This window comes from Leopardus geoffroyi, chromosome B2 (genome assembly GCF_018350155.1).
Source record: "Leopardus geoffroyi isolate Oge1 chromosome B2, O.geoffroyi_Oge1_pat1.0, whole genome shotgun sequence".
In the NCBI taxonomy this organism is placed as follows: Eukaryota; Metazoa; Chordata; class Mammalia; order Carnivora; family Felidae; genus Leopardus; species Leopardus geoffroyi.
Genome location: NC_059332.1, coordinates 39,435,375 through 39,441,113, shown reverse-complemented (window position 1 = coordinate 39,441,113; position 5,739 = coordinate 39,435,375). Strand labels below are relative to the sequence as shown.

Sequence of the window (5,739 nt, the reverse complement as noted above, 5' to 3'; positions counted from 1 at the left end):
AAGAAAAATACCAAAGGATGTGTATGTGTCAATAGGATTTGGGACATGATGATTTTGGTTTTGGAAGAGAGGAAGAAGCACAAGAGGAAGCCAGTGTTTCTAATGGGAACTATTATCAGAAACAGCAGATGAGGATCCATTCAGCCAGTTCTGGTTTATTTGGTTGGTTTTTAAGAAGATGCATTTGAGGGGTGCCTGGGTGGCTCAGTCACTTGAGCATCTGACTCTTGATTTCCACTCAGGTCATGATCTCTCAGTCAGTTCGTGGGATCAAGCCCCACGTCCAGCTCCTCTTGCTTGGCATTCTCTCTCCCTCTCTCTTTCTGCCCCTCCCCTGCTCATACTCTCTCTCTCTCAAAATAAATAAATAAACATTAAAAAAAAAAAAAAAAGAAAATGCATTTGCCTTTAGGCAAGCTTGGTGTGGAGGCAGCAGGGCTTCTAAGGGCTGTGTCCAGAAGGCAGTTGGAAAGATGGTGTGGGAGTTGAGAAAAGAACCCTGGTGGGGTTCTACAAATGAAAATTTGTAGCGGTTAGCTGGGAACAACGAGAAAGTGGGATTAGGAAAGAGCAGGGAAACACAAAGGGCCCTGGGAGGTCGGGAAGGAGGAGGGAGGTTGGAGAAGTAGTTGCAGGCAAGCAGGACACGTGAGGCTCTGAGAAACTAGAACAGGAGAGAGTTTCAAATGGGAGGGAATGGGCAGCAGTAGGAGGCCACAAGCATCTTCCCTTGCAAGGTAAAGAATTCGAGTGCTTTTGCTGGGTCCTTGTCATTTCTAATTCTAGTCCTGGCCTCATGATAATTAAGAACCTTTTCCCACTCACCAGTCTTCTCCCTTGGGGTGCTTATTTTTACTCCTGGAGCCAAGTCAGATCCTGCAAGACACTTTTCCAATACATTTTAACCTTAGTTAATTCTGATTTTCATCTGCCTGTCACAATGAGTCAATTTCCTCTTCCCTCTGATTTGAGTGAATATTTCTCAGTTTGCAGATTTTCTTAAACAAAGGCAGAACATCTTATATGGCCAAGCAGCAGGGCTGTTAACATTTGGTTGCCTTGTAAGGTTTCTTGTTTGTTTGTTTTTGCTTCTTAAACATTTTCCCTGGATTTCCTGAGAGATGTTAGCGAACACTCTTCAGGATTCCTGTGACCTTTTCCCTTCTTTCTATTCTCAGCTCAATCATGTATTTTCCTAGTTCCTGGTCAAAGTCTGAGGTATGTTATTATGATTTCTTTCTTTTTCTGTCCGATTGTTGAAGTTAATTTTGTGTTATAATGTTAACAGGGGCTAATATATGTAAAGTGCTTTACAATTTACAAAGCATGTCACATACATTTTCTTATTGTCACATATATTTTCAATTCTGTGAGACAGTTTGGGTACAATTGTCCTTATTTTCTTTTTTTTTTTTTTTTAACATTTATTTATTTTTGAGACAGAGAGAGACAGAGCATGAACAGGGGAGGGGCAGAGAGAGAGGGAGACACAGAATCCGAAACAGGCTCCAGGCTCTGAGCTGTCAGCACAGAGCCCGACGCGGGGCTCGAACTCATGGACTGTGAGATAATGACCTGAGCCGAAGTCGGCCGCTTAACCGACTGAGCCACCCAGGCGCCCCCTTATTTTCTTAATAAGGCAGCTGAAGACTCGGTAGTAGAAGGGGCCTGAGTGACTAAGATCCTTGGCTTCTTTCCTTCCTTCCTTCCTTCCTCTCTCCTTCCCTCCTTCCCTCCCCTCTCTTTCTTTTCCTTCCTTCTTCCCTCCCTGCCTCCTTCTCCCTCCCCCCTCTCTTTCTTTCTTTTCCTTCCTTCCTAAATAATATCACTCCTGTCTTTCCTTTAAAAAAAGAAAAAAAGGCAATACACGATCATTTGAAGAAATTTGAAAAATCAAGAAAAAATAAAGGTGGAAATACACATTATTGGCCACTCCACTTTCCAGGAACTGCTACTGTCAGCGCTTTGTGGTATTTCTTTCCGGTCCTATTTCTATGGATTGGTGAAGACCTCATATATTTAAAAACTAACTACATCTTGATGTTTGAGCCTGACTTTTGAGTGTAACATTATATTGTGTGCATTTCCCCATGCCATTCGACTATTTCAAAATCGATTCTAACATGGGGATATTATAGTAATCTATATAACTCTTCTCTTGCAGGACCTGGAGTTGTTTCCATTTTTTGGCTTGCACAAAAATATTTTTGGTGAACATCTTTTCTACCATACGTGCATATCTGAACTTCTGTGTTCGAAGCATAAGGGTGGCTGTGTGAAAGGGCCTATCATTCAATCACACTCCACAGATGTACCAGCTTTTTTTTTTCCCAACAAAAAGCATGTATTTGTGCCTGTCTTGCCACACCATTGCCAGCATTGAATATTATAGTTTAAACTAACTGATAATTTTATGGATGAAAAGCCAAGTTCTGTTGCTTTGTTTCACATTTCTTTGATAGCTTACGAGACAGCGCTCTCCCCCTTTGTTTCTTGTCCATTTGTATTTCTTCCAGTGCTGTTATTCTTGTGCTCTTTGTTAGGGAGTCTACAGCACTTCCAATTTCGTTATTGATATTTAAGACTTTATGTCAGTCAAATGCCCCCCTAATTCCTGATGCTCCCCAGACACCCCATGCGTTCATGCAGTCTTCCCCCACCACGCAAACCATGCTGAGAAGGGGGATTCCAGCCCACTAGTGGAGGAAGAACTATGAACTGGATCAATTCACACCGGAATGCATGCGATGTCTTGGCTCTCCTTTTCCCATCAGCCCTCTTATGGCCTCCTGCCTGACATATATCATATACAGATACAAATAGGTACAGATATGCTTTAGATACTTGTGGAGTGAGTCCATTCATGTGGTTCCCAGGGACGAAATCATGTTAGATTAGGATGGAAGGGAGAAACTCTGGTGAGGTGGTTTTCAAGTCAAGATAGTCTTTCTAATTGACTCAGTTGCTCAAAGATGGGATGAGCTACAACGAGCAGTGGTGAGATGTCCAGGTAGGGACATCCTGGTCTTAGAGGGACTTTGTCATCTCAGGAACTGTCGTAGGTTATTACATTGCCCTAGAGGTTTCCTGTCTGCCCATGAATGTGGCTTCAGACATTACCCAAAATTTTCTCTTGGTATCATTGTCCTAAGTCAGAAAAGGCACACACATTTCTTTCCATGTGCCAGTCCCTATGGGCTGGTAGTGGGTGCCCAGAGGGCTAGTTGAATAGTATTATACTGCTGTCTCTGGGTTCGGCAGGGCAGGATACTGTGACGAGCAGTATCATGTCTTCCACAGGTGCTGGAACAGAGCAGGTCAGTGTCTGCATCATCCTTGTCTTAGGGAATCGATCCACCCCTGTCTCCTGCTCCCATTCATCTTGGTGTTCCTGTAGATTTCCCATCATGAATCAAGTTCGTATTCTTCCCTCACCTGTTATATTTGGTAGTTGAAAATCACTCTTGTTTTCTCAGTTCCTGACCAGCTCTAGTTCCTGGGAGCCCCATCTGGGAAGAACTTGCACAAGATTGGGTTTTGGACATGGATTCCTTTTTTTTTTTTTCCTTCTTTTAAAAAATTTATTTATCTAAATTCAAGTTAATTAACATACAGTGTAGTATTGGTTTCAGGAGTAGGACCCAGTGATTCATCACTTCCATATAACACCCAGTGCTCATCCCAGCAAGTGTCCTCCTTAATGCCCATCACCCATTTGGGCCATCCCCTTACCCACCTTCCCTCCAGCAACACTCAGTTTGTTCTCAGTATTTAAGAATCTCTTGGGGTGCCTGGGTGGCTCATTTGGTTAAGTGTCCGACTTCGGCTCTGGTTAAGTGTCTGACTTCGGCTCAGGTCATAATCTGGCAGTTGATGAGCTTGAGCCCCACATTGGACTCTGTGCTGACAGCTCAGAGCCTGGAGCCTGCTTCAAGATTCTGTGTGTCTCTCTCTTCCCTTCCCCTGCTTGTGCTCTGTCTCTCTGTCTCCCTCAAAAATAAATAAACTTTAAAAAATTTAAAAGAAAGAATCTCTAATGGTTTGCCTCCCCCTCTCTTTTTTTTAATGTTTATTTATTTATTTTGAGAGAGAGAGAGAGAGAGAGAGAGAGAGAGCACAAGCAGGGGAGGGTCAGAGAGAGAGAGAGAGAAAGAGAGAATCCCAAGCAGGCTCCATGCTGAGCATGGAGCCCAATGTGGAGCTCAAACTCAAGACCGTGAGTTCATGACCTGAGCATGACAAGAGTTGGCCGCCTAACTGAATGAGCCACCCAGGTGCCTCAGCTCCCTCTCTATTTTTATATTATTTTTCTTCTCTTTCCCTATGTCCATCTGTTTTATTTCTTAAATTTGTGGATTTCTTTTTAAAACAAAACAGCTTTATTGAGATATAACGGTCATATCATAAAACTCATTATTTAAACCATACAATTCAATGGTGTCAAAATATATTCACCATAATCAATTTTATAACATTTCTGTCACTCCAAAAAGAAGCCATTTACCCATCAGCAGTCACCCCTCCCTTCTCAAACCATCCCCCTCCCTAGCCCCAGGAACACAAATCTGTTTTCTGTTTCTATAGATTTGTCTATTTGGGGTGTTTCATATAAATGGGATTATACAATATGTACTTGTGACTAGCTTCTTTCACCTGGCATAATGCTCAAGGTTTATCCATGCCGTGTTGTAGCATATATCCTTATTATGACTGATTAATATTCCACAGTATGGATATACCACATTTTATTTATCTGTTCATCAGTTGGTGGTGGACATTTGGGTTGTTTATACTTTTTGGCTTTTAAGGATAATGCTGTTATGAACATTCCTTACAAGTTTTTGTACAGGAATATGTTTTCATTTCTCCTGGGCAGATAACCCTGGGTTTAACCTTGGGGAGAGCTACCAGCCTGTTATCCTAAGTTGCTGTATCATTTAACATTTCCATCAGCATTTTGTGAGCATTCCATTTTCTACATATCCTCTCCAACACTTCTTATTGTCTTTTTGATTATAGCTATCCTAGTAGGTATAAAGTAGTATCTCATTGTGGTTTTGATTTGCATTTCCATGATGACTAGTGACGTTGAGCATCCTTTCATGATCTTATTAGTCATTTGTATATCTATTTTTTAAGTTTGTTTGTGTATTTTGAGAGAAAGAGAGAGAGCATGTACAAATGAGAGAGGGGCAAAGAAAGAGTGAGAATCCTAAGCAGTCTCTGCACTGTCAGCACAGAACATGATTTGGGGCTTGATCTCACGAATCATGAGATAATAACCTGAGTCAAGATTAAGAGTTGGACGCTTAACTGACTGAGCCACCCAGCTACCCCTATGTCTTTTTTTGAAGAAATGTCTACTAAGATTCTTTGCCCCATTTTTAATTGAGTCATTTGCTTTTTTATTGTTGCATTATAAGTGTTCTTCATATATATCTTGGCTATAAATCTCATCAGATGTGTGATTTGCAAAAACTTTACTCCCATTCTGTGAGCTATCTTTTAATTTTAATTTCTTTGAAATACAAAAAGGTTTATTTTTGATGATGTCCAATTTACATATTTTTTCTTTGTTTCTTTTGGTGCCATCCCTAAGAAACCATTGCCTAGTTCAATGTCATGAAGATTCATGATTGTGTTTTTGTCTAAGAGTTTAGTAATTTTAGCTCTTACATCTGAGCTAATTTTTGCATATGGTGTGACGCAGGATTCCAGATTCATACTTTGCATGAGTAT

The 5,739-nt window shown here is 41.1% G+C and overlaps 1 long non-coding RNA gene across 1 annotated transcript; it reads left to right on the top strand.

Moving 5' to 3' along the window:
* The first annotated feature begins 568 nt into the window (after positions 1 to 568).
* On the top strand, positions 569 to 2,424 carry LOC123609714. Its single transcript, XR_006717924.1, has 3 exons — positions 569 to 737; positions 1,179 to 1,218; positions 2,165 to 2,424. It is a non-coding gene; the product is annotated as an uncharacterized LOC123609714 (long non-coding RNA).
* Positions 2,425 to 5,739: the final 3,315 nt, after the last annotated feature.